The sequence below is a fragment of the Ambystoma mexicanum genome, unplaced genomic scaffold (assembly GCF_040938575.1).
Source record: "Ambystoma mexicanum isolate Mex_15411 unplaced genomic scaffold, UKY_AmexF1_1 Mex_scaf10, whole genome shotgun sequence".
Taxonomy (NCBI): Eukaryota; Metazoa; Chordata; class Amphibia; order Caudata; family Ambystomatidae; genus Ambystoma; species Ambystoma mexicanum.
The window spans coordinates 2,300,001-2,305,000 of record NW_027182325.1 but is presented as its reverse complement, the minus strand read 5'-3'; the positions used below and the strand labels follow the sequence as shown (position 1 = coordinate 2,305,000).

The window sequence follows — 5,000 nt, the reverse complement described above, 5'->3', positions numbered from 1 at the left end:
AAGGCAATTGAGAAATGGCTCACTTCCTGAACTTGGAGCACAAAAAAGCCTACAGCACCTGGTATTCCCAGGCGGTCTCCCATCCAGGTACTAACGAGGCCCGACACTGCTTAGCTTCCGAGATCAGACGAGATCGGGCGCATTCAGTGTGGTGTGGCCGTAGGCTCTGGTTCTTGTGAGTTTTGTACTTTTAAGCATCTAGTCGGCTAGACCTTGCAGTTTTGAAAGGCAATTGAGAAATGGCTCACTTCCTGAACTTGGAGTACAAAAAAGCCTACAGCACCTGGTATTCCCAAGCGGTCTTCCATCCAGGTACTAACTAGGCCCGACACTGCTTAGCTTCTGAGATCAGACGAGATCAGGCACATTCAGTGTGGTGTGGCCGTAGGCTCTGAGCCTAGTGAGTTTTGTACTTTTAAGCATCTAGTCGGCTAGACCTTGCAGTTTTAAAAGGCAATTGAGAAAGGGCTCACTTCCTGAACTTGGAGCACAAAAAAGCCTACAGCACCTGGTATTCCCAGGCGGTCTCCCATCCAGGTACTAACTAGGCCTGACACTGCTTAACTTCCGAGATCAGTCGAGATCGGGTGCATTCAGTGTGGTGTGGCCGTAGGCTCTAGGAATGCTAAGAATATTACTCTTATGCATTTGCATTTAGTAAGCTAAGCCATGCAGCCACTTGCAACATGATACCACGCTCATCGCTCGATCAGGCTCGATCAGGCGAGATATATAAGACTGGTGGGCCCATTCAGGACTCCTATGTCTGGTAGGATAACTTTAATTCATCCATCCTGTGTCTGTTGCAGGGAGGTGGAGAGAACAATCAACACAATAATGGTTTTCTTTCATGCCTCTTGAAGGACTCAATATTCTCTGTACTGCATTACATGTGAAAGTCGATTTATTACCCATGAACACACTACCTGTATGCTAATTCTATGTAAAAAGGTAGCTCCAGCCCTCATGATGTTGTCCAACATTTCCGCTATAAAACGGGATACAATTATTTTGGAAACATACCAAATTTGAAAAATAATTGAGAAGTTGCGCAATTACTAATCATGGAGCACAAAAAAAGCCTACAGCACCTGGTATTCCCAGGCAGTCTCCCATCCAGGTACTAACTAGGCCCGACCCTGCTTAGCTTCCGAGATCGGGCGCATTCAGTGTGGTGTGGCCGTAGGCTCTGGGCCTAGTGAGTTTGTACTTTTAAGCATCTAGTCGGCTAGACCTTGCAGTTTTGAAAGGCAATTGTGAAATGGCTCACTTCCTGAACTTGGAGCACAAAAAAGCCTACAGCACCTGGTATTCCCAGGTGGTCTCCCATCCAGGTACTAACTAGGCCCGACACTGCTTAGCTTCCGAGACCAGACGAGATCGGGCGCATTCAGTGTGGTGTGGCCGTAGGCTCTGGGCCTAGTGAGTTTTGTACTTTTAAGCATCTAGTCGGCTAGACCTTGCAGTTTTGAAAGGCAATTGAGATTTGGCTCACTTCCTGAACTTGGAGTACAAAAAAGCCTACAGCACCTGGTATTCCCAGGCGGTCTCCCATCCAGGTACTAACTAGGCCTGACACTGCTTAGCTTCTGAGATCAGACGCATTCAGTGTGGTGTGGCCGTAGGCTCTGGGCCTAGTGAGTGTTGTACTTTTAAGCATCTAGTCGGCTAGACCTTGCAGTTTTAAAAGGCAATTGAGAAAGGGCTCACTTCCTGAACTTGGAGCACAAAAAAGCCTACAGCACCTGGTATTCCCATGCGGTCTCCCATCCAGGTACTAACTAGGCCTGACACTGCTTAACTTCCGAGATCAGACGAGATCGGGTGCATTCAGTGTGGTGTGGCCGTAGGCTCTAGGAATGCTAAGAATATTACTCTTATGCATTTGCATTTAGTAAGCTAAGCCATGCAGCCACTTGCAACATGATACCACGCTCATCGCTCGATCAGGCTCGATCAGGCGAGATATATAAGACTGGTGGGCCCATTCAGGACTCCTATGTCTGGTAGGATAACTTTAATTCATCCATCCTGTGTCTGTTGCAGGGAGGTGGAGAGAACAATCAACACAATAATGGTTTTCTTTCATGCCTCTTGAAGGACTCAATATTCTCTGTACTGCATTACATGTGAAAGTCGATTTATTACCCATGAACACACTACCTGTATGCTAATTCTATGTAAAAAGGTAGCTCCAGCCCTCATGATGTTGTCCAACATTTCCGCTATAAAACGGGATACAATTATTTTGGAAACATACCAAATTTGAAAAATAATTGAGAAGTTGCGCAATTACTAATCATGGAGCACAAAAAAGCCTACAGCACCTGGTATTCCCAGGCAGTCTCCCATCCAGGTACTAACTAGGCCTGACCCTGCTTAGCTTCCGAGATCGGGCACATTCAGTGTGGTGTGGCCGTAGGCTCTGGGTCTAGTGAGTTTTGTACTTTTAAGCATCTAGTCGGCTAGACCTTGCAGTTTTGAAAGGCAATTGTGAAATGGCTCACTTCCTGAACTTGGAGCACAAAAAAGCCTACAGCACCTGGTATTCCCAGGTGGTCTCCCATCCAGGTACTAACTAGGCCCGACACTGCTTAGCTTCCGAGATCAGACGAGATCGGGCGCAATCAGTGTGGTGTGGCCGTAGGCTCTGGGCCTAGTGAGTTTTGTACTTTTAAGCATCTAGTCAGCTAGACCTTGCAGTTTTGAAAGGCAATTGAGAAATGGCTCACTTCCTGAACTTGGAGCACAAAAAAGCCTACAGCACCTGGTATTCCCAGGCGGTCTCCCATCCAGGTACTAACGAGGCCCGACACTGCTTAGCTTCCGAGATCAGACGAGATCGGGCGCATTCAGTGTGGTGTGGCCGTAGGCTCTGGTTCTTGTGAGTTTTGTACTTTTAAGCATCTAGTCGGCTAGACCTTGCAGTTTTGAAAGGCAATTGAGAAATGGCTCACTTCCTGAACTTGGAGTACAAAAAAGCCTACAGCACCTGGTATTCCCAGGCGGTCTTCCATCCAGGTACTAACTAGACCCGACACTGCTTAGCTTCTGAGATCAGACGAGATCAGGCACATTCAGTGTGGTGTGGCCGTAGGCTCTGGGCCTAGTGAGTTTTGTACTTTTAAGCATCTAGTCGGCTAGACCTTGCAGTTTTAAAAGGCAATTGAGAAAGGGCTCACTTCCTGAACTTGGAGCACAAAAAAGCCTACAGCACCTGGTATTCCCAGGCGGTCTCCCATCCAGGTACTAACTAGGCCTGACACTGCTTAACTTCCGAGATCAGTCGAGATCGGGTGCATTCAGTGTGGTGTGGCCGTAGGCTCTAGGAATGCTAAGAATATTACTCTTATGCATTTGCATTTAGTAAGCTAAGCCATGCAGCCACTTGCAACATGATACCACGCTCATCGCTCGATCAGGCTCGATCAGGCGAGATATATAAGACTGGTGGGCCCATTCAGGACTCCTATGTCTGGTAGGATAACTTTAATTCATCCATCCTGTGTCTGTTGCAGGGAGGTGGAGAGAACAATCAACACAATAATGGTTTTCTTTCATGCCTCTTGAAGGACTCAATATTCTCTGTACTGCATTACATGTGAAAGTCGATTTATTACCCATGAACACACTACCTGTATGCTAATTCTATGTAAAAAGGTAGCTCCAGCCCTCATGATGTTGTCCAACATTTCCGCTATAAAACGGGATACAATTATTTTGGAAACATACCAAATTTGAAAAATAATTGAGAAGTTGCGCAATTACTAATCATGGAGCACAAAAAAAGCCTACAGCACCTGGTATTCCCAGGCAGTCTCCCATCCAAGTACTAACTAGGCCCGACCCTGCTTAGCTTCTGAGATCGGGCGCATTCAGTGTGGTGTGGCCGTAGGCTCTGGGCCTAGTGAGTTTTGTACTTTTAAGCATCTAGTCGGCTAGACCTTGCAGTTTTGAAAGGCAATTGTGAAATGGCTCACTTCCTGAACTTGGAGCACAAAAAAGCCTACAGCACCTGGTATTCCCAGGCGGTCTCCCATCCAGGTACTAACTAGGCCCGACACTGCTTAGCTTCTGAGATCAGATGAGATCGGGCGCATTCAGTGTGGTGTGGCCGAAGGCTCTGGGCTTAGTGAGTTTTGTACTTTTAAGCATCTAGTCGGCTAGACCTTGCAGTTTTGAAAGGCAATTGTGAAATGGCTCACTTCCTGAACTTGGAGCACAAAAAAGCCTACAGCACCTGGTATTCCCAGGTGGTCTCCCATCCAGGTACTAACTAGGCCCGACACTGCTTAGCTTCCGAGATCAGACGCAATCAGTGTGGTGTGGCCGTAGGCTCTGGGCCTAGTGAGTTTTGTACTTTTAAGCATCTAGTCAGCTAGACCTTGCAGTTTTGAAAGGCAATTGAGAAATGGCTCACTTCCTGAACTTGGAGCACAAAAAAGCCTACAGCACCTGGTATTCCCAGGCGGTCTCCCATCCAGATACTAACGAGGCCCGACACTGCTTAGCTTCCGAGATCGGGCGCATTCAGTGTGGTGTGGCCGTAGGGTCTGGGCCTTGTGAGTTTTGTACTTTTAAGCATCTAGTCGGCTAGACCTTGCAGTTTTGAAAGGCAATTGAGAAATGGCTCACTTCCTGAACTTGGAGTACAAAAAAGCCTACAGCACCTGGTATTCCCAGGCGGTCTCCCATCCAGGTACTAACTAGGCCCGACACTGCTTAGCTTCTGAGATCAGACGAGATCAGGCGCATTCAGTGTGGTGTGGCCGTAGGCTCTGGGCCTAGTGAGTTTTGTACTTTTAAGCATCTAGTCGGCTAGACCTTGCAGTTTTGAAAGGCAATTGAGAAAGGGCTCACTTCCTGAACTTGGAGCACAAAAAAGCCTACAGCACCTGGTATTCCCAGGCGGTCTCCCATCCAGGTACTAACTAGGCCTAACACTGCTTAACTTCCGAGATCAGACAAGATCGGGTGCATTCAGTGTGGTGTGGCCATAG

At 47.5% G+C, this 5,000-nt stretch overlaps 12 non-coding genes and 6 pseudogenes across 12 annotated transcripts in view; all 18 read right to left on the bottom strand.

Annotated features, from left to right (window-relative positions):
- Positions 1–46: 46 nt before the first annotated feature.
- LOC138550348 (5S ribosomal RNA) lies at positions 47–165 on the bottom strand. The gene has a single exon (XR_011294103.1). It is a non-coding gene; the product is annotated as a 5S ribosomal RNA (ribosomal RNA).
- Positions 166–271: 106 nt separating this feature from the next.
- On the bottom strand, positions 272–390 carry LOC138541006 (5S ribosomal RNA). The gene has a single exon (XR_011289026.1). It is a non-coding gene; the product is annotated as a 5S ribosomal RNA (ribosomal RNA).
- A 106-nt stretch (positions 391–496) lies between these two features.
- On the bottom strand, positions 497–615 carry LOC138538786 (5S ribosomal RNA). The gene has a single exon (XR_011286873.1). It is a non-coding gene; the product is annotated as a 5S ribosomal RNA (ribosomal RNA).
- Positions 616–1,079: 464 nt separating this feature from the next.
- Positions 1,080–1,188, bottom strand: LOC138543591 (5S ribosomal RNA; annotated as a pseudogene).
- A 105-nt stretch (positions 1,189–1,293) lies between these two features.
- Positions 1,294–1,412, bottom strand: LOC138549632 (5S ribosomal RNA). The gene has a single exon (XR_011293409.1). It is a non-coding gene; the product is annotated as a 5S ribosomal RNA (ribosomal RNA).
- A 106-nt stretch (positions 1,413–1,518) lies between these two features.
- LOC138544189 (5S ribosomal RNA) lies at positions 1,519–1,627 on the bottom strand (annotated as a pseudogene).
- Positions 1,628–1,733: 106 nt separating this feature from the next.
- On the bottom strand, positions 1,734–1,852 carry LOC138549630 (5S ribosomal RNA). Its single transcript, XR_011293407.1, has one exon. It is a non-coding gene; the product is annotated as a 5S ribosomal RNA (ribosomal RNA).
- A 463-nt stretch (positions 1,853–2,315) lies between these two features.
- On the bottom strand, positions 2,316–2,424 carry LOC138546493 (5S ribosomal RNA; annotated as a pseudogene).
- A 106-nt stretch (positions 2,425–2,530) lies between these two features.
- LOC138548052 (5S ribosomal RNA) lies at positions 2,531–2,649 on the bottom strand. Its single transcript, XR_011291868.1, has one exon. It is a non-coding gene; the product is annotated as a 5S ribosomal RNA (ribosomal RNA).
- A 106-nt stretch (positions 2,650–2,755) lies between these two features.
- On the bottom strand, positions 2,756–2,874 carry LOC138550347 (5S ribosomal RNA). The gene has a single exon (XR_011294101.1). It is a non-coding gene; the product is annotated as a 5S ribosomal RNA (ribosomal RNA).
- Positions 2,875–2,980: 106 nt separating this feature from the next.
- Positions 2,981–3,099, bottom strand: LOC138541983 (5S ribosomal RNA). The gene has a single exon (XR_011289975.1). It is a non-coding gene; the product is annotated as a 5S ribosomal RNA (ribosomal RNA).
- A 106-nt stretch (positions 3,100–3,205) lies between these two features.
- On the bottom strand, positions 3,206–3,324 carry LOC138538785 (5S ribosomal RNA). Its single transcript, XR_011286872.1, has one exon. It is a non-coding gene; the product is annotated as a 5S ribosomal RNA (ribosomal RNA).
- A 464-nt stretch (positions 3,325–3,788) lies between these two features.
- LOC138544619 (5S ribosomal RNA) lies at positions 3,789–3,897 on the bottom strand (annotated as a pseudogene).
- Positions 3,898–4,003: 106 nt separating this feature from the next.
- LOC138540760 (5S ribosomal RNA) lies at positions 4,004–4,122 on the bottom strand. Its single transcript, XR_011288795.1, has one exon. It is a non-coding gene; the product is annotated as a 5S ribosomal RNA (ribosomal RNA).
- Positions 4,123–4,228: 106 nt separating this feature from the next.
- LOC138543899 (5S ribosomal RNA) lies at positions 4,229–4,337 on the bottom strand (annotated as a pseudogene).
- Positions 4,338–4,443: 106 nt separating this feature from the next.
- On the bottom strand, positions 4,444–4,552 carry LOC138544439 (5S ribosomal RNA; annotated as a pseudogene).
- Positions 4,553–4,658: 106 nt separating this feature from the next.
- Positions 4,659–4,777, bottom strand: LOC138542738 (5S ribosomal RNA). Its single transcript, XR_011290534.1, has one exon. It is a non-coding gene; the product is annotated as a 5S ribosomal RNA (ribosomal RNA).
- Positions 4,778–4,883: 106 nt separating this feature from the next.
- LOC138540733 (5S ribosomal RNA) overlaps positions 4,884–5,000 on the bottom strand; it is a 119-nt gene continuing 2 nt past the window's right edge. Inside the window, exon 1 of the ribosomal RNA XR_011288769.1 lies at positions 4,884–5,000. This exon is cut by the window's right edge and continues 2 nt beyond it. This is a non-coding gene — a ribosomal RNA (5S ribosomal RNA).